Consider the following 10,182-nt stretch of genomic DNA (forward strand, 5'->3'; position numbering starts at 1 on the left):
TGTTTCATTAGTGATCAGAAGTGGTACATAAGAAATAATTTATCTGAAAAACAAAAAGATACATATTTTGAAGTTGGTGTGTAATTATATATACAATTTTTTGCAAAACTAAGTAATCCCCATTAATGATATTTTGTTATTTCTTTAATAAGTGATTCAACACTTCTTTCTAAATTTTGGTGATTATACTTTTGGATTATTGAACGTGATGGTTTTCCATAGCAGTCTCTAAACACAAATCCCTGCTATCACAATTATGGTTAATTTAATAACTCAATGAATATAAATTTAGAATATGTTATCTATAGCATTTTGTCATTCACTAACTTCATTTTTCATTATAAATTAATATTAAATCATATCACCAATTAAATATTTGACATATACTTGATTTTCTTGGGGTTTCATGAAATATGAAGATGCCTATCATTACAACACCATAAAGAATGACATATTTTTGACATATCATCATGCATTCTATTACAGATATGATTAAATATATAATATTTCAGCATTATTAAACAGCCTAAAATGAGATATTTCAGATATTCCAGCCTAAAAATGAGGAAAATAAATATTTATAACTTCCAAATAATCTTAAAATACACTGTGATACTTATTATGTGATATATTCAATAGATCACAATAAATATTTTTTGGTAACAAGAAATATCATTACCATTACCTCTTTTAATTTTAACCATGCAGGCCCTGTATTTGAGTAAATTAATATGGTGGGCATTATTGTTCAATTGGCAAAATTTTGTCATAACAGTTTTATTTTAGATTTATTTATTTACATGTGTTTGAATCAGCTTACAGTGGACTGGAAAATACATGTAATCCTCTGTAGTTTTTATTATCTTTTTATCTATAAACACTCTATTCTTGGAATGAGGGAGCAATACATTAGAGAAGGAAAGATGTTATTTTGCAGAATAGAAAATATAGATAGTCAGTAAATGACCATTCATTTTTTTTGCCCACTAAAGTCAATAATTACAGATTTTAAAATACCACTTCTGTCAATAATCACTAACATGTAATATGATATTAGTATGTTTTTTGCTTTTAAGAACAGAGCCATTTTGCCAATTATTTCTGATCAAAATGAAATTGTAAGATATGTATAGCGAAGTAGCGAAGTAATACCAATGAAGTAGAATCTATTTATAAGCTATACAAAAAGACTATTTATCCCAACATGCTCCTACCAATCCCACCACCACATTTCCTGTATAGTGTTGAAAGTTAGACAAAAAAAGGGACAGATCAGACATGACAGACACAAAATCGTCATTACATGGATTTACTTTGCTCTCTTGCCAAATTTTATTCTCTATCAAGGACTTGAGATGTCTTCCCTTTCTATGAATCAAAATATTAATGGCAAAATATCAGACAAAGTTACTCACCACAGGTTCTGTGATCTTTGACAAGTATCTTAGGCTATAAGAGAACTGAATTGTTCTATTAATCATCAAATATTTTTCCTTCCATTTTACATTCGACTTTGCTGTGAAATGTTTGTACACTATTATAACATATGCTTTGTGGACATGGTGATGGAAAAATGCATTTGCTTCTTATATAAAACAGCGTTTTGTATTAATCCCATTACCCTTTTCATTTCTAGAATAAGCACATTAACCTCAAACACAAACTCTGATTTCTCTTTCTAAGGAATCCAAAGGACTAGATTTAATGAACTTGGTAAAGTTTATAGTTTTGATTAAACATTTAACCATTACTTTCATCAGTAGTCAAATACTTATCTTTCTTCATGGAACATATTTAATTTATAGTTATTATGACAATCTTGACATTTTAAGACTCAGTTTTAAAGACAATCAATGAAGTTTTCAATGATTGTTTTGTAACAAGGAAAATAATCTATGATTTGTGAAAAAACTTTCTTCATAGGTTTTGTTGTACTAATGTAGATACTTGATTAATTGCAATTACTGAATGGTTCTTTTGTTTTCTTCCTTGAATAAATATGCAGAAAATCTATGCTTCCAATATATCATATTCCACTATAACAAACTCAACATTTGCATATATGGATACCTAACAGTTTAAATTGAGCATTGTTTCTTTCTTCTTAAAAATGTAACACTTGTCTTATATATGGAGACAGGGCTCAGTGGACAAAGTGGTTAATGAGTATGATGTTATGAGTTTAAATCTCTACTATATAAAATGCTAGGCTTGGTAGAATGTACTTATAACCCAAGAGCAGAGTGCTCACAACCCAACAATTCTAGCCCAACTGAACTTCACAATATTTGAAACAACTGAAGAAAGCATCCTGATGTCTGCTTCTGACTTCCACACACAGGAAAACACATTCTCATGCATATGTGCACATACACACACCTCAAGTTTAGTATTTATCTGATTATTTTAGTGCTTTTCTAACTTTAAATCATATTGAAATCATGAATTTATTGGGGTTTCCTCCTATTATGTGTGGAGGGCAAGAAAATATTATCCTAATTTATTTTTTAAAAGCCCTAAGTTCTAAGTAACTGATAAATTAACAAAATAAACTGTAACACAAGATCTTTTCTTTTCTTTTCTTTTCTTTTCTTTTCTTTTCTTTTTTTTTGGTTTTTCGAGACAGGGTTTCTCTGCGGCTTTGGAGCCTGTCCTGGAACTAGCTCTGTAGACCAGGCTGGTCTCGAACTCACAGAGATCCGCCTGCCTCTGCCTCCCGAGTGCTGGGATTAAAGGCGTGCGCCACCATCGCCCGGCCAAGATGTTTTATTTTAAATTGTGGTGATATTACTGGGTCTCTGGCACCCACAAAATGAAAATTTTCAGAATCTTTCCATTGTGTTTTACATAATCTTGCTAATTTCATATCCTAATACAAATATACTTTTTCCTCAGTGTCTGTGCATAAAAATCTTATTGTCCATTTCCTCACCAAAAATTGTTACATTTTCAGCAGGTTCTTAAAGAATAAGATTTTAAAATTCTGTTGCACTGGTCTGAAAACAGAGCAGTGCTGAAGGGAAACTGGGATGACTATAGGATGGGTATAAAAGATCAGCACAGCAATAACTAGAAAATGGGTTGTTGCTGTGAGTGGAGAAAAAGAGCTCAATGAAAAGAAACCCAGAAAAGGTAGGAACAGAAGTGGACTAGAATGTGTAATGAGTCCTCCCATGGCTGGACGCTGCAATGCAGAGTCCATATGATAAGCATCATGCTTCTTCAAGTCCCTACTTTGCTAATTCAGCCATCCTGCTTGTCTCTCTTCTAGAAAAATGCTACACTCCCCTATTTTCATGAGGAGGTTAATATTATCAAGGAAAAGATAAAAATCTTTTCTTATATGTAAAGATATATTATTTCTCTGGAGTTTCAATACATCCTACAGCCCAAATTAAAGAGTGATAATCTCCCCTCGGGGTAGAATGATACCTGAAAAGCAGCTTTTCTAAGGACTTATTAAACATTAAAAAACTCTAACCTAGTTTTGACTTGCCAGATTCCTTAAATAGCATGAAATTATTATGTAGTTATTCTTTATTTCAAATATTACTAAGCAGAGGACAGGATCATCATATTTGGGCACGAGTAAATCATAATAGCATATTTTCAGTTAAAAAAAAGAGTTACTAGGACAAGCACTGAAGATAAAGGAAAATTTTCTGCCAAAATATTTTGATGGTTTTCTGTGCTCTATAGAATCTTCTCTCTACTATATTATATAATCATCTTTATATTTCTTTAATTAATGCTACTAATAAATGAGTTACATAATGTACATATTATGTTTAGGGTCCTTATTTATATATTTGCTCTAAAATTCTCTGAAATACAGTCATTTATTTTACAGACTAAATCTCAGATGTGAGTGAATTACAAATTGCAGTCTCATGATATCATTGAAGATACATGGGAAAAGCACAGTATTCTGCCCTAGTTTGTCAGTTGGAGATGGAAAAAATGGCATCCTCCAGAAGGCTTAGCAAAGTCACTACGATTTATTTGCCTTACTCTAGTTGTTAATAAGGCACACAGTCTTCTCTCAATTTCTGAGATCTATAGCTTCATAGCAATATCATATTTTATCCCACCACCTCAGAAGTAAAGTATTTGTGAATTATTCTTCACCATCCCGTATCAATAATTATCATCAAATTTAACATATGGAACACATTTTTTTCTTCTCACTATAATGTTTTTTCACATACTTGGTGTTTATATAAAGTTTTTGTCAACATTAAATAATGTCTTCATCCAAATATTTGGATTTCATTTGATTTAGTAGGTGTTTAAAGTTTGGGGTTATTTTTATTTATTTCTTGCTCATAGGATGTCAGAATGATGCAGATTAAACATGGACATGTATTAAAATATACTTAATTAAACATGGACATGTATTAAAATATACTTAATTAGTTCGAGACCAGCCTGGTCTACAGAGCTAGTTCCAGGACAGGCTCCAAAGCCACAGAGAAACCCTGTCTTGAAAAACCAAAAAAAAAACTTAATTAACCTACTATAATGAGAGGCTAACCCCCGAAAGCAAAACCTCTCACTTACCAGTTGGTAGGCTCAAGAAGTTAACATCATTGTCTGTCTGTCCACTGCCTTTTGAAGGTAGATTTTCCATAGAATACTGGGTAAAAGAAATTAATTGTTGCATTCCAGAGGGAATTTTTTGACAATAATGCTATAATGTATCAATAATCCAAAATAAATTATTCCCTAAAGTTATCATTATTTTACAAATGAGACTTGTATGATGAGTTCAACTATGAGTTCTTAGCTCATTCAACGTAATCCTCATCTCACCTGAGAACCAGATGGAAATGAAAGCATGGGATTAGAAGCTTCAGACAATCTCAACCATTCTCACACACATGCACACATGCATACACATGTTCATGCAGACACACACACACTACAAATACATGATGAAGAAGAAAGGTGAAAATAGGAAAAAATAATTTTGTTAGTGAAAGAATAAATGGGTAGTGGAAGAATATTACTGCTCCCACCAGTACCTTAAGCTACTAAACAGAGTATTAGCAGATACGTCTTCAAGTTCCTATAATATAATGTGTCATATTTTCTCTGTTTTTTTATTTTATTTTTTTCTTTAAATTTTATACAATGTTTGTTTGACCATGTTTTCCCATCCATAAACTCCTTTCAGATCTTGGTCAATTCTATACCCTGGTAATGTCATATTCTGTTTCTCTCTCCCTCTTAACTGCGACCTGGGCCAGAGCAGACCTAAGATAGCAAACTCCATAGGAACAGGTACAGGGGAGCAACTACTGAGCAAGTGAGCCAGAGCCAGAGACTGCTGAGGGTCTGGACGTGAATCTGGGACCTTCAAGGGGGTATACCTAAGCCAGGACCCCTGTGGGTCTGAGCATGGGGCAAGGACCTCCGAGGAACTAGGTCTAAGCCAGGGCCTCCATAGGGCATGAATCTTTGACCTCCAAGGGAGTAGGCAGAAACTAGAGCTCTCTGTGGGTCCTATTGTGAGTCTGGGACCTCTGAAGGAGTAAACCTGCACCAGGTCATCTGTAGGTCTGGGTGCACCTGAGCCTGGAACTCCGAGGGAGTAGACAGAAACCAAAATCCTTTGCAGGACCCACCTCAAGCCAGGAACCTCTGCAGGAACAGATCCAGACCAGGGACATTTACAGAAACAGGTTCAAGCCAACAATGTAGGATAAGGCAGGCCTGGTACAGCAAACTCCAAGGAGAGGAGCAAAGCCTGGGAGCATTGAGTGACCCAAAGTTGTAACTAGAACCATGGAACTTACTGTACCACGAGGAACAGCCATCTGACCCTTGGATTCACTGGCATCTAGAAGATTAATCAATAGAATCACAGCCCCAACCAAACCTATTAGAAGAAAAGATGAATAGAAAGGGTAAGAACACACAAAACACCGCAAAGAGCAACATGATACCAGTAAAACCTAAAGACCCTACAACAGCAAGACTTGAACAACCAAATATAGATGAAGCTGAAGAAAATGAGATTAAAAAAATAACTTCAGGAGAATGTTTAAAACTCTTAAAGAGGCTGGGCGATGGTGGCACACGCCTTTAATCCCAGCACTTGGGAGGCAGAGGCTGGCGGATCTCTGTGAGTTCGAGACCAGCCTGGTCTACAGAGCTAGTTCCAGGACAGGCTCCAAAGCCACAGAGAAACCCTGTCTCGAAAAACAAAAACAAAAACAAACAACAACAACAACAAACCTCTTAAAGAGGAAATGAGAAATTTCCTCAAAGAAATGGAGGAAAAGACAAACAAAAAATTGGAAGACATCAGCAAATCCCTTAAAGAAAACCAAGAAAAAGCAATCAAACATATGAAAGAAACTATTCAAGAACTGAAAACTAAAATAGAGATAATAAAGAAAACACAAGCCAATGGAATTATAGAAACAGAAATCATGAGAAAATGATCAGGAACCACAAATGCAAGCATGAACAGCAGAATACTGTTCAGCAGAGATGGACGAGAGTATCTCAAGTACTGAAGATACAATAGAGAAAACAGACTCATCAGTTAAAGAAAACACTGAATCTAACAAAAGCTTAACTCAAAATATGGAGGAAATATAGGACACCGTGAAAAGGCCAAGCTTAAGAGGCATAGAAGAAGGAGAAATTCAACTCAAAAGCACATTTAACAAAATCATAGGAAAAAACCTTCCAAACCTAAAGAAAAATATGCTGATGAAGATACAAGAAGCTTACAGAACACCAAATAGACTGAATCAAAAAAAGTCCCCTTGCCACAAAATAATCATATCACTAAACATACAGAGTAAAGAAAGGGAACATACAGAGCAAAGGAAAAAGGCCAAGTAACATGTAAAGGCAGACATATCAGAATTACACCTGACTTCTCATTGGAGACAATGAAAACCAGAAGGTCATGGTCAAGCATTATGCAGACATTAAGAGACCACAGATGCCAGCCTAGGCTACTATACTCAGCAAAACTTTCAATCACCGTAGAAGGACAAAACAAGATATTCCATGACAAAACCAGATTTAACCAATACCTAACCACAAACCCAGCCCTAAACAAATTACTAGAAGGAAAACTCTAACGCAAGGAAGTTGGCTACATCAACACAAACACGGACAACTGATGGTCTCAAAGAAGGGGAAAATGCACAAATTAACATCACCAACATTGAAAACTAAATTAGCAGGAGATAGCAATCACTGGTCATTGATATCCCTTAATATAAATGGACTCAACTCACCTATAAAAAGGCACAGGCAGCCCCTGACAGTCTCCGGTCGGGGCCACAAGGACGTGAAGTCCACTGCTTGGACCTTTGCAGACCATGCTGTCCCGGGTGGTACTTTCTGCCGCCGCCACAGCGGCCCTGTGTCTGAAGAACGCGGCTGTCCCGGGACCAGGGGTAGTACAGGCGACAAGGGTCTTTCATACAGGACAGCAACGTCTTGCCCCTGTACCACCTCTTCCTGAATATGGAGGAAAAGTAAGTCTTGGGCTGATTCCTGAAGAATTTTTCCAGTTCCTTTACCCTAAAACTGGTGTAACAGGACCCTACGTGCTTGGAACTGGGCTTAGCTTGTATTTTCTGTCCAAAGAAATATATGTGATTTCCCCAGAGAACTTCTCTACCATAACAGTAGTAGGGTTGATTGTCTATGTGATTAAGAAATATGGTGCTTCTATTGGAGAATTTCCTGAAAAACTTAAAGAGGAAAAAATTGCTCAACTAGAAGTAAAGCAAGCAACCGTCAAACAAATCCAGGATGCGATTGCCATGGAGAAGGCACAGCAGGCGCTGGCTCAGAAGCGCCACCACCTCTTCGCTGTTCAGAGGAATAATATTGCCTTGGCCTTGGAAGTCACCTACCGGGAACGGCTCCATAGAGCATATAAGGAGGTAAAGAATTGCCTGGACTACCATATTTCTGTACAGAGCATGATGCGTCGCAAGGAGCGAGAAAAAACACATGATAGACTGGGTGGAAAAGCATGTGGTGCAGAGCATTTCTGCACAGCAGGAAAAGGAGACCATTGCCAAGTGCAATTCAGATCTAAAGCTGCTTGCTAAGAAGGCTCAAGCTCAGCCAGTTATGTGAAAGTAGCTATCTCAGTTGAGATGGCCAGAGAGAAATGGGAACTAGTCTGTGTGAAGAACTCTTCCTGTATTGCTGTCTATTGAAACCACAGTGTACCTTTCCTGAGAAATGACCGAGATTCATTTATTTAGTGACTTAACCCTATTGGCCAGTTCGGGTATTTCTGATCCTTGTTGTGTATCTGGAGTTGACTGAAGATCACTTTTGAGTAAGTAACTTGCAGTAACTTGCTGCCCGACTAAAATTACCAAGTTATAGTTTAAACTTGTTATTAGTTATACCATCTTGCAATAAAATGACATTTGAAACAAAAAAAGGCACAGGCTAACAGACTGGATACAAAAAGAGAATCCTTTCTTCTTCTGCATACAAGAAACACACCTCAACCTCAAAGACAAACATCACCTCCAAATAAAGAGTTGGGAAAAGATATTCCAATCAAATGGACCTAAGAAACAAGTGGGTATAACTATTCTAATATCTAAGAAAATAGACTTCAGACTAAATCAATCAAAAAAGACAAAGAAGGATATTTCATATTAGTCACAGGAAAAATCCATCAAGAGGAAATCTCAATAATGAGCATCTATGCCCCCCAAACAGAGCACCCCCATATGTAAAAGACACTTTTCAAGCTTAAATCATACATTAAACTCCACACACTAATAGTGGGAGACTTCAACACTCCACTCTCACCACTGGACCAGTCAGTCAGACAAAAAATGAACAGAGAAATAAGATAACTAACATGTTATGACTCAAATGGACTTAACAGACATCTATAGGATATTCCATCAACACAGAAAAGAATATACCTTCTTCTCAGCCCCTCATGGAACCTTCTCAAAAATTGACCACATGCTCAGTAACAAAACAAACCTCAACAAATACAAAAAAATGGAATAACTCCATGTACCTTATCGGATCACCATAATTTAAAACTAGAACTCAACATCAATAGAAACTCCAGAAAGCCCACAAACACATGAAAATTAAACAATGCTCACCTGAATCATCAATGGGTCAAGGAAGAAATAATGGGAGAAATTAAAGACTTCCTAAAAATTCAATGAAAATGACCACAAAACATACCTCAGTTTATGGGACACAATAAAAGCAGTGTTAAGAGGAAAGTTCATATCTCTAAATGCCTACATAAAGAAACTGGAAAAATTCCACACTAGTGAATTAACAGAACATTTGAAAACTTTAGAACAAAAAGAAGCAAACTTACCCAAAAGAACTAGATAGCAGGAAATAATAAAATTGAGAGCTGAAATAAAGAAAATGGATACAAAGAATACAAAGAATCAATGAGACAATGAGTTGGTTCTTTAAGGAAATCAACAAAATAGACAAATCTTTATCCAAACTAACCAAAAGGCAGAGAGAATATCCAAACTAACAAAATCAGAAATGAAAAGGACATAAAAGAGACATAGAGGAAATACAGAGAATCATCAAGTTATATTTCAAAAGCCTGTATTCCACAAAATTGGAAAATTTAAAAGAAATGGACAACTTTCTGGATAAATATCACTTACCAAAATTAAATCAAGACTAGATAAGCAAATTAAACAGATCTATAACTGCTGAAGAAATAGAAACAGTCATCAAAAGTCTTCTAAACATAAAAATCTCAGGACCAGATGGTTTCAGCTCATAATTCTACAAGATTTTCAAAAAAGAAGTAATACTAATACACCTTAAATTATTTCACACAATAGAAACAGAAAGAACATTCCCAAACTCTTTTTTTTAAAGATTTTATTTATTATGCATACAGTGTTCTATCTGCATGTACACCTGCAGGTCAGAAGAGAGCACCAGATCTCATGGATGGTTGTGAGCCACCATGTGGGACTTGAACTCATGACCTCTGGAAGAGCAGTCACTGCTCTTAACCTCTGAGCCATCTCTCCAGCCCCTGCCAAACTCTTTTTATGAGGTTACAATTACCTTGATACCCAAACCACAGAAAGACATTACTAAACAAAAGAATTCAAGACCAATCTCACTCATGAACATTGATGCAAAAATACTAAATAAAATACTGGCAAATCA

The 10,182-nt window shown here is 35.7% G+C and overlaps 1 pseudogene; it reads left to right on the top strand.

The window, feature by feature from the left end:
- The first annotated feature begins 7,326 nt into the window (after positions 1-7,326).
- Positions 7,327-8,264, top strand: LOC126513616 (ATP synthase F(0) complex subunit B1, mitochondrial-like; annotated as a pseudogene).
- Positions 8,265-10,182: the final 1,918 nt, after the last annotated feature.

The sequence above is a fragment of the Alexandromys fortis genome, unplaced genomic scaffold (assembly GCF_014885135.2).
Source record: "Alexandromys fortis isolate MF-2015 unplaced genomic scaffold, M_Fortis_MF-2015_v1.1 scaffold_128, whole genome shotgun sequence".
NCBI classification, from domain to species: Eukaryota; Metazoa; Chordata; class Mammalia; order Rodentia; family Cricetidae; genus Alexandromys; species Alexandromys fortis.